Source organism: Paramisgurnus dabryanus, chromosome 1 (genome assembly GCF_030506205.2).
Source record: "Paramisgurnus dabryanus chromosome 1, PD_genome_1.1, whole genome shotgun sequence".
NCBI lineage: Eukaryota > Metazoa > Chordata > Actinopteri > Cypriniformes > Cobitidae > Paramisgurnus > Paramisgurnus dabryanus.
This window is the reverse complement of record NC_133337.1, coordinates 72,583,480-72,596,703: the sequence shown is the minus strand read 5'-3', so window position 1 is coordinate 72,596,703 and position 13,224 is coordinate 72,583,480. Positions and strand designations below refer to the sequence as shown.

At 41.0% G+C, this 13,224-nt stretch overlaps 1 long non-coding RNA gene across 4 annotated transcripts; it reads right to left on the bottom strand.

The window, feature by feature from the left end:
- Positions 1-9,268: 9,268 nt before the first annotated feature.
- On the bottom strand, positions 9,269-12,332 carry LOC135734548 (uncharacterized). Of its 4 annotated transcripts, XR_010527407.2 has the most exons (5): positions 12,157-12,332; positions 11,797-11,854; positions 11,284-11,458; positions 11,028-11,185; positions 9,269-10,462 (listed from the first exon to the last, which is right to left on the bottom strand). It is a non-coding gene; the product is annotated as an uncharacterized lncRNA (long non-coding RNA). The 4 variants fall into 4 exon arrangements; XR_010527406.2 differs by having other exon boundaries at positions 9,270-10,462; positions 11,797-12,331; XR_010527408.2 differs by lacking the exon at positions 11,797-11,854 and having other exon boundaries at positions 9,270-10,462; positions 12,157-12,331.
- Between the last annotated feature and the right edge of the window lie 892 nt (positions 12,333-13,224).

Below are 13,224 nucleotides of genomic sequence, written 5' to 3'. Positions count from 1 at the left end.
TCTCGGACGCATCGTGTAGCGGTAAAAAAACGTGCGAGGGCCCGCCATTGCTGCTTGCAGCTATATTTTTTTTTTTTTTTTTAACACTTTTGGACTTTTTGGGTGCCTTAACATACTCGAAAACTCTTGTAATTTGGCACAGACGTCAGAGTCGTCCGTCATCGCAGAAATCCAAAGTCTGGAACACGGGCGTGGCACGGGGGCTCTATAGCGCCCCCTGAAATGCAAAAAAAAAACATTGATGCACAGATCGGGCAAAAATGTGCGCACATGTACGAGAGTTGGTACGCATATAGATCTCATCGACCCGAACAACTTTCGCCCTCTAACATTTAAGCTCCGCCCAACAGGAAGTCGGCTATTTTGGATTGTTTAAAAAATGCATGCGTTGAACTTTTAAATACTCCTCCTAGTGGATTCATGGGATTGACACCAAACGTGGTGATCGAGATGCCGAGACATTGTACTTGCTAAATTGCGAAGGGATTTTTGATATCTCGAACGGTTCTGCCATGGCGAGGTGACGAATTTATGGCGAATTCAGAGAAACAGGAAGTGTCTAATATCTAAGGCAAAAAATATCTTATTGTGATGCCATGCGGGGGGTTTGTTCGTCTGAAGATTCCGATCGCATCGATGTGCCTATTGTGACTTCCGGGTATAGCGCCACCACCAGGCGCCAGGAAGTATGTCAGTCACAAAGCTGGATTTTTTTTGACAGTTCCATGCTATCTTCTTTTAAATACTCCTTCTAGAAAAATCATGCAATTGACACCAAAAGTGGTCAACATGATGCCGAGAGATTGTAGATGATAAATTGTGAAGGGATTTTTGATATCTCAAACGCTGTTCCCATGGTAACCTGTTAAACTTTACTTTCATTTTTAAGGCATATTTAAACCTTACATCTGCATGCGGTAAACTTTTAAATACTCCTCGTGAGGAAATAATGTGATTGACTCCAGAAGTGGTCAACATAATGCCGAGAGATTGTAGATGATAAATTGCGAAGGGATTTTTGATATCTCAAACGCTGTTCCCATGGCAACGCGTCAAACTTTACTTTCATTTTAAAGGCATATTTAAGCCTTTCAGTTGACTCCGATGTTCCTTTAAATACTCCTTCTAGGATATTCATGCGATCAACACCAGAAGTGGTCAACATGATGCTGAGGCATAGTAGATGATAAATTGCAAAGGGATTTTTGATATCTCGAACGCTGTTCCCATGGCAACGCGTCAAACTTTACTTTCATTTTAAAGGCATTTTTAAGCCTTTCAGTTGACGCCAATGTTTCTTTAAATACTCCTTCTAGGATATTCATGCGATTAACACCAGAAGTGGTCAACATGATGGCGAGACATTGTAGATGATAAATTGCGAAGGGATTTTTGATATATCGAACGCTGTTCCCATGGCAACGCCGCAAACTTTACTTTTATTTCAGGCATATTTAAGGCTCTTGGCGTGCTTAGATTAACCTAAAAGTCGGCACACACATCAGAGTTGTCGGCTGTTAAGTGTGCACAAAAAGGTCAGGCATAGGCGTGTCTCTTAAGTCGCTCACTAGTGCCCCTGTTTGTCTAAAATGTGGGGTTTCTTTTAGCTACAGTCCCCAAATGGCTCAGTAACAACATTAAATAGCCCACTGATATTTACCCACTTGATGCCCTTGCCCACCGTGCATCGTTTTCTCGGACGCACCGTGTAGCGGTAAAAAAACGTGCGAGGGCCCGCCATTGCTGCTTGCAGCTATATTTTTAGGGCCCGAGCACTGAGGAGCAGGCCAGAATGGCCTGCACCGTAGGTGCGAAGCCCTATTGTTTTTGCTCGGATTATTATTAGGGCCCGAGCACCGAGGAGCAAGCCAGAATGGCCTGCACCGTAGGTGCGAAGCCCTATTGTTTTTGCTCGGATTATTAGGGCCCGAGCACCGAGGAGCAGGCCAGAATGGCCTGCACCGTAGGTGCGAAGCCCTATTGTTTTTGCTCGGATTATTATTATTATTATTATTTTTTTTTTTTTTTTTAACACTTTTGGACTTTTTGGGAGCCTTAACATACTCGAAAACTCTTGAAATTTGGCACAGACGTCAGAGTCGCTCGTCATCGCAGAAATCCAAAGGCTGGAACACGGGTGTGGCACGGGGGCTCTATAGCGCCCCCTGTAATGCAAGAAAAAACATTGATGCACAGATCGGGCAAAAATGTACGCACATGTACGGGAGTTGGTACGCTTATAGATCTCATCGACCCGAACAACTTTCGCCCTCTAACATTTAAGCTCCGCCCAACAGGAAGTCGGCTATTTTGGACTGTTTAAAAAATGCATGCATTGAACTTTTAAATACTCCTCCTAGGGGATTCGTGCGAATGACACCAAATGTGGTGATCATGATGTCGAGACATTGTACTTGCTAAATTGCGAAGGGATTTTTGATATCTCAAACGGTTCTGCCATAGCGAGGCGACAAAGTTGTGGCGAAATCAGAGAAACAGGAAGTGTTTAATATCTAAGGTAAAAAATGTCTCATGGTGATGCCATGTGGGGTGTTTGTTCGTCTGAAGATTCCGATCGCATCGATGTGCCTATTGTGACTCCCGGGTATAGCGCCACCACCAGGCGCCAGGAAGTGTGTCAGTCATGAACTTTTAAATACTTCTCCTAGAGAATTCATACGATTGACACGAAAACTTGGTGAACATGATGCTGAGACATTGGACTTGCTAAATTGCGAAGGGATTTTTGATATCTCAAACGGTGTTGCCATGATGAGGCGACAAATTTATGGCGAATTCAATGAAACAGGAAGTGTCTAATATCTAAAGCAAAAAATGTTTTATTGGGATGAAACGCAGTGTGTATGTTCGGCCAAGGATTCCGATCGCATCGATGTGCCTATTTTGAGTCTCGGGTATAGTGCCACCAACAGGCACCAGGAAATGTGGCAGTCACAAAAGGTGGATTTCTTGACAGTTGCATATGGTGAACTTTTAAATACTCCTCCTAGGATTTTCATGCGATTGACACCAAAAGCGGTCAACACGATGCTGAGACATTGTAGATGATAAATTGCGAAGGGATTTTTGATATCTCGAAAGCTGTTCCCATGGCAACACGTCAAACTTTACTTTCATTTTCAGGCATATTTAAGCTCTTGGCGTGCACTTTGAGTGCCTTAACATGCTCGAAAACAACGGAAATTTGGCACAGATGTCAAAGTCACGTGCCACTAGGCTCATGCAAAGGCTGGAATATGGGCGTGGCAAGGGAGCTCTGTAGCGCCCCCTGTAATGCAAAAAAATAACATTGATGCACAGATCGGGCAAAAATGTACGCACATGTACGGGAGTTGGTACGCATATAGATCTCATCGACCCGAACAACTTTCGCACTCTAAGATTTAAGCTCCGCCCAACAGGAATTCGGCTATTTTGGATTGTTTAAAAAATTAATGCGTTGAACTTTTAAATACTCCTCCTAGTGGATTCATGGGATTGACACCAAACATGGTGAACATGATGTCGAGACATTGGACTTGCTAAATTGCGAAGGGATTTTTGATATCTCGAACGGTTCTGCCATGGCGAGGCGACAAATTTATGGCGAAATCAGAGAAACAGGAAGTGTCTAATATCTAAGGCAAAAAATGTCTTATTGCGATGCCAAGCGGGGTGTTTGTTCGCCTGAAGATTCCGATCGCATCGATGTGCCTATTGTGACTCCCGGGTATAGCGCCACCACCAGGCGCCAGGAAGTGTGTCAGTCACAAAGCTGGATTTTTTTGACAGTTCCATGCGATGTTCTTTTAAATACTCCTCCTAGGATTTTCATGCGATTGACACGAGAATTGGTCAACATGATGCCAAGACATTGTAGGTGATAAATTGCGAAGGGATTTTTGATATCTCAAACGCTGTTCCCATGGCAACCTGTCAAACTTTACTTTCATTTTTTAGGCATATGTAAACCTTACATCTGCGTGTGGTAAAATTTTAAATACTCCTCCTGAGGAAATAATGTGATTGACTCCAGAAGTGGTCAACATAATGCTGAGACATTGTAGATGATGAATTGTGAAGGGATTTTTGATATCTCAAACGCTGTTCCCATGGCAACGCCGCAAACTTTACTTTCATTTTAAAGGCATATTTAAGGCTCTTGACGTGCTTAGATTAACCTTAAAGTTGGCACACACATCAGAGTTGTCGGCTGTTAAGTGTGCACAAAAATGTCAGACATAGGCGTGTCTCTTAAGTGGCTCACTAGCGCCTCCGTTTGTCTAACATGTGGGGTTTCTTTTACCTACAGTCCCCAAATGGCTCAGTAACAACATTAAATAGCCCACTGATATTACCCACTTGATGCCCTTGCCCACCGTGCATCGTTTTCTCGGACGCACCGTGTAGCGGTAAAAAAAACGTGCGAGGGCCCGCCATTGCTGCTTGCAGCTATATTTAGGGCCCGAGCACCGAGGAGCAGGCCAGAATGGCCTGCACCGTAGGTGCGAAGCCCTATTGTTTTTGCTCGGATTATTATTATTATTATTATTATTATTATTTTTTTAACAGTTTTGGGCACTTTGGGTGCCTTAACATACTCGAAAACTCTTGAAATTTGGCACAGACGTCAGAGTCGTCTGTCATTGCGAACAGGCAAAGGCTGGAACACGGGTGTGGCAAAGGGGCTCTGTAGCGCCCCCTGTAATGCAAAAAAAACCATTAATGCACAGATCGGACAAACATGTACCCACATGTACGGGAGTTGGTACGCATATAGATCTCATCGACCCGAACAACTTACGCACTCTAAGATTTAAGCTCCGCCCAACAGGAAGTCGGCTATTTTGGATTGTTTAAAAAATGAATGCGTTGAACTTTTAAATACTCCTCCTAGTGGATTCATGGGATTGACACCAAACGTGGTGAACATGATGTCGAGACATTGGACTTGCTAAATTGCGAAGGGATTTTTGATATCTCGAACGGTTCTGCCATGGCGAGGCGACAAATTTATGGCGAAATCAGAGAAACAGGAAGTGTCTAATATCTAAGGCAAAAAATTTCTTATTGTGATGCCAAGCGGGGTGTTTGTTCGCCTGAAGATTCCGATCGCATCGATGTGCCTATTGTGAGTCTCGGGTATAGCGCCACCACGAGGCGCCAGGAAGTTTGTCAGTCACAAAGGTGGATTTTTTTGACAGTTCCATCCGATGTTCTTTTAAATACTCCTTCTAGGATATTCATGCGATTGACACCAAAAATGGTGAACATGATGCTGAGACATTGTAGATGATAAATTGCGAAGGGATTTTTGATATCTCGAACGCTGTTCCCATGGCAACGCCCCAAACTTTACATTTATTTCAGGCATATTTAGGACTCTTGGCGTGCTTAGATTAACCTAAAAGTCGGCACAAACATCAGAGTTGTCGGCTGTTCAGAGTGGACAAATAGGTCAGACAAAGGCTTGTCTCTTAAGTGGCTCACTAGTGCCCCCGTTTGTCTAAAATGTGGGGGTTTTTTAGCTACAGTCCCCAAATGGCTCAGTAACAACATGAAATAGCCCACTGGTATTTACCCACTTGATGCCCTTGCCCACCGTGCATCGTTTTCTCGAACGCAGCGTGTAGCGGTAAAAAAACGTGCGAGGGCCCGCCATTGCTGCTTGCAGCTATATTTATTATTATTAGGGCTCGAGCACCGAGGAGCAGGCCAGAATGGCCTGCACCGTAGGTGCGAAGCCCTATTGTTTTTGCTCGGATTTATTATTTTTATTATTATTTTTTTTTTTTTTTTTTTTTTTTTTTTAACACTTTTGGACTTTTTGGGGGCCTTAACATACTCGAAAACTCTTGAAAATTGGCACAGACGTCAGAGTCGTCCGTCATCGCAGAAATCCAAAGGCTGGAACACGGGCGTGGCACGGGGGCTCTGTAGCGCCCCCTGTAATGCAATAAAAAAACATTGATGCACAGATCGGGCAAAAATGTACGCACATGTACGAGACTTGGTACGCTTATAGATCTCATTGACCCGAACAACTTTCGCCCTCTAACATTTAAGCTCCGCCCAACAGGAAGTCGGCTATTTTGGATTGTTTAAAAAATGCATGCGTTGAACTTTTATATACTCCTCCCAGGGGATTCATGCGATTGACACCAAACGTGGTAAACATGATGTCGAGACATTGGACTTGCTAAATTGCGAAGGGATTTTTGATATCTCGAACGGTTCTGCCATGGCGAGGCGACAAAGTTGTGGCGAAATCAGAGAAACAGGAAGTGTCTAATATCTAGGGCAAAAAATGTCTTATTGTGATGACACGCGGGGTGTTTGTTCGTCTGAAGATTCCGATCGCATCGATGTGCCTATTGTGACTCCCGGGTATAGCGCCACCACCAGGCGCCAGGAAGTGTGTCAGTCACAAAGCTGGATTTTTTTGACAGTTCCATGCGATGTTCTTTTAAATACTCCGTCTAGGATTTTCATGAGATTGACACCAGAAGTGGTCAACATGATGCAGAGACATTGTAGATGATAAATTGCGAAGGGATTTTTGATATCTCAAACGCTGTTCCCATGGCAACGCGTCAAACTTTACTTTCATTTTAAAGGCATATTTAAGCCTTTCTGTTGCATGCAGGAAACTTTTAAATACTCCTTCTAGGATTTTCATGAGATTGACACCAGAAGTGGTCAACATGATGCCAAGACATTGTAGATGATAAATTGCGAAGGGATTTTTGATATCTCGAACGCTGTTTCCATGGCAACGCGTCAAACTTTACTTTCATTTTAAAGGCATATTTAAGCCTTTCAGTTGATGCCAATGTTCTTTTAAATACTCCTTCTAGGATTTTCATGAGATTGACACCAGAAGTTGTCAACATGATGCCGAGACATTGTAGATGATAAATTGCGAAGGGATTTTTTATATCTCAAACGCTGTTCCCATGGCAACGCATCAAACTTTGCTTTCATTTTCCAGCATATTTAAGGCTGACAGTTACATGCTGTGAACCTTTAAATACTCCTCGTATGGGATTCATGAGATTGACTCCAGAAGTGGTCAACATGATGCTGAGACATTGTAGATGATAAATTGTGAAGGAATTTTTGACAGCTCGAACGCTGTTCCCATGGCAACGCGTCAAATGTTACTTTCATTTTAAAGGCCTATTTAAGCCTTTAAGTTGATGCCGATGTTCTTTAAAATACTCCTTCTAGAATATTCATGCGATTAACACCAAAAGTGGTCAACATGATGCTGAGGCATAGTAGATGATAAATTGTGAAGGGATTTTTGATATCTCAAACGCTGTTCCCATGGCAACGCGTCAAACTTTACTTTCATTTTAAAGGCATATTTAAGCCTTACAGTTGCATGCAGTGAACTTTTATATACTCCTTCTAGAATAATCATGCAATTGACACCAAAAGTGTTCAACATGAAGCCGAGATATTGTAGATGATAAATTGCGAAGGGATTTTTGATATCTCAAACGCTGTTCCCATGGCAACGCGTCAAAGTTTACTTTAATTTTAAAGGCATATTTAAGCCTTTCAGTTGACGCCGATGTTCCTTTAAATACTCCTTCTAGGATATTCATGCGATTAACACCAGAAGTGGTCAACATGATGCCGAGACATTGTAGATGATAAATTGCGAAGGGATTTTTGATATCTCGAACACTGTTCCCATGGCAACGCCGCAAACTACTTTTATTTCAGGCATATTTAAGGCTCTTGGCGTGATTAGATTAACCTTAAAGTTGGCACACACATCAGAGTTGTCAGCTGTTAAGTGTGCACAAAAAGGTCAGATATAGGCGTGTCTCTTAAGTGGCTCACTAGCGCCCCTGTTTGTCTAAAATGTGGGGTTTTTGTTTTACCTACAGTCCCCAAATGACTCAGTAAAAACATTAAAAATAGCCCACTGATGTTTACCCACTTGATGCCCTTGCCCACCGGGCATCATTTTCTCGGACGCATCGTGTAGCGGTAAAAAAACGTGCGAGGGCCCGCCATTGCTGCTTGCAGCTATATTTTTATTTATTTTTTTAACACTTTTGGACTTTTTGGGGGCCTTAACATACTCGAAAACTCTTGAAATTTGGCACAGATGTCAGAGTCGTCCGTCATCGCAGAAATCCAAAGGCTGGAACACGGGCGTGGCACGGGGGCTCTATAGCGCCCCCTGTAATGCAAAAAAAAACATTGATGCACAGATCGGGCAAAAATTTACGCACATGTACGAGAGTTGGTACGCATATAGATCTCATCGACCCGAACAACTTTCGCCCTCTAACATTTAAGCTCCGCCCAACAGGAAGTCGGCTATTTTGGATTGTTTAAAAAATGCATTCGTTGAACTTTTAAATACTCCTCCTAGTGGATTCATGGGATTGACACCAAACGTGGTGATCATGATGTCGAGACATTGTACTTGCTAAATTGCGAAGGGATTTTTGATATCTCGAACGGTTCTGCCATGGCGAGGCGACGAATTTATGGAGAATTTAGAGAAACAGGAAGTGTCTAATTTCTAAGGCAAAAAATATCTTATTGTGATGCCATGCAGGGTGTTTGTTCGTCTGAAGATTCAGAACGCATCGATGTGCCTATTGTGACTCCCGGGTATAGCGCCACCACCAGGCGCCAGGAAGTGTGTCAGTCACAAAGCTGGATTTTTTTTGACAATTCCATGCTATGCTCTTTTAAATACTCCTTCTAGAAAAATCATGCAATTGACACCAAAAGTGGTGAACATGAAGCCGAGAGATTGTAGATGATAAATTGCGAAGGGATTTTTGATATCTCAAACGCTGTTCCCATGGCAACGCGTCAAAGTTTACTTTCATTTTAAAGGCATATTTAAGCCTTTCAGTTGACGCCGATGTTCCTTTAAATACTCCTTCTAGGATATTCATGCAATTGACACCAAAAGTGGTCAACATGATGCCGAGACATTGTAGATGATAAATTGCAAAGGGATTTTTGATATCTCAAACGCTGTTCCCATGGCAATGCGTCAAACTTTACTTTCATTTTAAAGGCATATTTAAGCCTTTTAGTTGACGCCGATGTTCCTTTAATATACTCCTTCTAGGATATTCATGCGATTAACACCAGAAGTGGTCAACATGATGGCGAGACATTGTAGATGATAAATTGCGAAGGGATTTTTGATATCTCGAACGCTATTCCCATGGCAATGTGTCAAACTTTAGTTTCATTTTAAAGGCATATTTAAGCCTTACAGTTGCATGCAGTGAACTTTTATTATACTCCTTCTAGAATAATCATGCAATTGACACCAAAAGTGGTCAACATGAAGCCGAGATATTGTAGATGATAAATTGCGAAGGGATTCTTGATATTTCAAACGCTGTTCCCATGACAACTTGTCAAACTTTACTTTCATTTTTAAGGCATATTTAAACCTTACAGCTGCATGCGGTAAATTTTTAAATACTCCTCCTGAGGAAATAATGTGATTGACTCCAGAAGTGGTCAACATAATGCTGAGACATTGTAGATGATAAATTGCGAAGGGATTTTTGATATCTCAAACGCTGTTCCCATCAAGTACACCTGACTGCAGCTTGCAGATCGGGGCGTGGATGACTCTAGGGAGGACCTGAACAGGCAGCCCCTCCCATAACGCGTATCATTGGTTAGTAGCACAGTAATGACGTCGACGCCACGGTAAACAGGAAATGCGGTTGAAAACTGTGCGATCTTTAAAATGTGCGTTACATCGCGCTGACGTTATGAAATAATACTTTAATAAAACGATTTATTATTAAAGAAAAGTATAAAGTAATAATGGAGTAGAGCATATAGTTTCAATTATGCCTGATCTAATGTGAACTTTTAAGGAATTTCAGAGTATTGTGTAATATTTGTGTAGATTTTAAAAGTTTTTCAGATTATGTTGCACTTCATTGTGTAATTACAAAATTACCGTAAACATTAATGGCACCTTATATATTTCGTATTTTAATCACTCCTCTAATAGTTCTTGTTTATTTTTGTGCTTAATATAGGCTATTACTAAACATTTATGCCTATAAAGAAGTTAAACTACATACAGTACATTGTCAATCTCTGTATCCCATAGTATGCATGCCACTCAAAAACACCAAACCCATACCAGTGATAACTTTTATTTCAAAACAAAAATAATTGTTTAAAAGACATACACATACAGATAATCACGTACATTAACCGTACACACACAATCTACACAGCCTGAAGTTCCCCTCCATCATTGAAAAAACAATCAAATGAGCAATAGCCCTGAACCTCCTTGTCGGAATAAAACCCATTCAGGACTCCCCTTCTGCCATCACCTACATATCCAGGTGGGCAGTCCTTGTATATTTCAAAGTCAACGAGTAGGGCACCCGGAGCTCTTGCCCATATTGTCTGGAAAATGCACTCCAGTTCACAACACCTAATTTAGATAAAATACAGAACAAACAATATTGAATCATTTTGAAGAAATTGGCAAATTGGAAATAGGCATAAACATAGTAAAGAGTCATGCAAGGAATTTTTTTATGTATATGTTACACATAATACAGGAAAATGTTAGACAAAATATACTTGAGTGTTATTGGCTTTGTCTGTAAAGTACCTAAGAGACTCACTTTTTGTTTATGAACAACATAAACCAGTTAAAAAAGTTTGTTAACACAAGCAACACAAGCTTAAATTTGACTTGAGAAAGCCTATCCTACAAGTTTGAAATAGAAGTTTGAAGAATTTCAGTTTGCAGCAAAGTAGTTTTCAAGCTGAAAGTTTTGAAGGCAATACAGTCTATCAGACACAGACAAACAGACAGATGGACGGATAGACATGACAGATAGGTAGAGATAGATAGACAGACAGATAGATAGGAAGAACAGACAGATAGATAGATTGCACAAACGAACAAACAGAAATAGATGGACAGACAGACAGACAGACTTTCTCAAGTATCTTTTAAAGTACTCACAATTTAGATTTAAAAAACGTACTGTTTGGACATACAAAGGGGACCTTTTCTCTGAACTTGGGCTTGCTGAAAACGTCTCTGAAAACCTTGCATGTCAGTGAAAGTCACCATAAAGCCATATTGTCCTCTTTGTAACGACTCCCATCAGGATCTGCCAGAGGATGTAAGGTCAGGTGGCATCTGTTTAAAGTAGCAAACAGTCAGTCCAAAATGTAACTTTACATACAACTTATTAAAAGTGTAACTGAAAAATTGACAGGAGTTTATAATGCACTTACCTTGGTCAAATAATCCACAGGCCGGGGGATTTCATCACCTCTAAATTGGAGAGTAAGAACAAGAGTAGCATCATTTTCAAACCCCTGTTATTTAGGTTCAAGATTTGAAATGGGAACCAACACCTGCTTCTTTACGCTCCTCTTTTACTGGAGTTGCTCTTTCAGCATCTCTGACCTTCAAAAGTTTAAAATATAAAGTCTCATAAAAACAGTTTGTTCTTAATGACATCCCTTTTAGGACCATAATTGAAATCCACTTGTTTAGATCGATACATGTAATGAATTTATCTATAGTTAAAAACATTTATTTTAAAATGCTAAATTTAAGCATTTGGTAATTGAAGCTTCAATGAAAAGTATGTATTAAAAAAAAAGAAAACAAACAAACAAACATCAAAGGGGGAATTCTCCAAAAGCAGCAGACACTGATGTATGACAGGCTAAGTTAAAAATTAATACTGAGTTAGTTTACTTTTAATTATATGGGGGGTTTCTATTGTCTATTTCACTAACCTCTGTAAAATCAAAGGTCCCTACTGTCAGAAAGCTCAGTGAATACTGAAATGGTTTCCTGATCAATAAATAAATGTATACTTATCAATAACATATCAAAATAGTTTACATTTAAAAATGTATTCATAGAAAAAAGTCCTAGAATATAACTTTGTTGTTGTTACTATTAACTCTTAAATCCTATATTTCTTCTTTTGGTTCAGTTTTGCTTTGTTTTAATCATAATCCCACCAAACCGCACGCTCGCGCACGCATGCGCGCACACACGCGCAGTCCTAGTTATTTTAACATCACACTAAACGCCACTTCAAAATTAAAAATTGTAAATAAAATAGAACAAAAACAGGAGCTTGTACTCACCATGCAGCGATAAACATCGGAAATGAAAACTTGCTATAATCGACGTCATGACTTCACGCCACTAACCAATGAGAAGCAGTGTGGGCGGGCCTGCACGTGCAGCACCGTCCCAGGTGCATACCCGCCCAAATCTGCAGGCTGCAGACAGGGGCTTCTCGTTCCCATGGCAACGCGTCAGATTTTACTTTCATTTTAAAGGCTTATTTAAGCCTTTAAGTTGACGCTGATGTTCTTTTAAATACTCCTTCTAGAATATTCATGAGATTGACACCAGAAGTGGTCAACATGATGCCGAGACATTGTAGATGATAAATTGCGAAGGGATTTTTGATATCTCAAACGCTGTTCCCATGGCAACGCGCCAAACTTTACTTTCATTTTAAAGGCTTATTTAAGCCTTTCAGTTGACGCCGATGTTCTTTTAACTACTCCTTCTAGAATATTAATGAGATTGACACCAGAAGTGGTCAACATGATGCCGAGACATTGTAGATGATAAATTGCGAAGGGATTTTTGATATCTCGAACGCTGTTCCCATGGCAACGCCCCAAACTTTACATTTATTTCAGGCATATTTAGGATTCTTGGCGTGCTTAGATTAACCTAAAAGTCGGCACACACATCAGAGTTGTCGGCTGTTAAGTGTGCACAAACAGGTCAGACATAGGTGTGTCTCTTAAGTGGCTCACTAGCGCCCCCGTTTGTCTAAAATGTGGGGTTTCTTTTACCTACAGTCCCCAAATGGCTCAGTAACAACATGAAAAACCGTGCATAGTTTTCTCGGACGCACCGTGTAGCGGTAAAAAAACGTGCGAGGGCCCGCCATTGCTGCTTGCAGCTCTATTTTTTTTTTTTTTTTTTTTTTTTTTTTTAACACTTTTGGACTTTTTGGGAGCCTTAACATACTCGAAAACTCTTGAAATTTGGCACAGACGTCAGAGTCGCTCGTCATCGCAGAAATCCAAAGGCTGGAACACGGGCGTGGCACGGGGGCTCTATAGCGCCCCCTGTAATGCAAGAAAAAACATTGATGCACAGATCGGGCAAAAATGTACGCACATGTACGG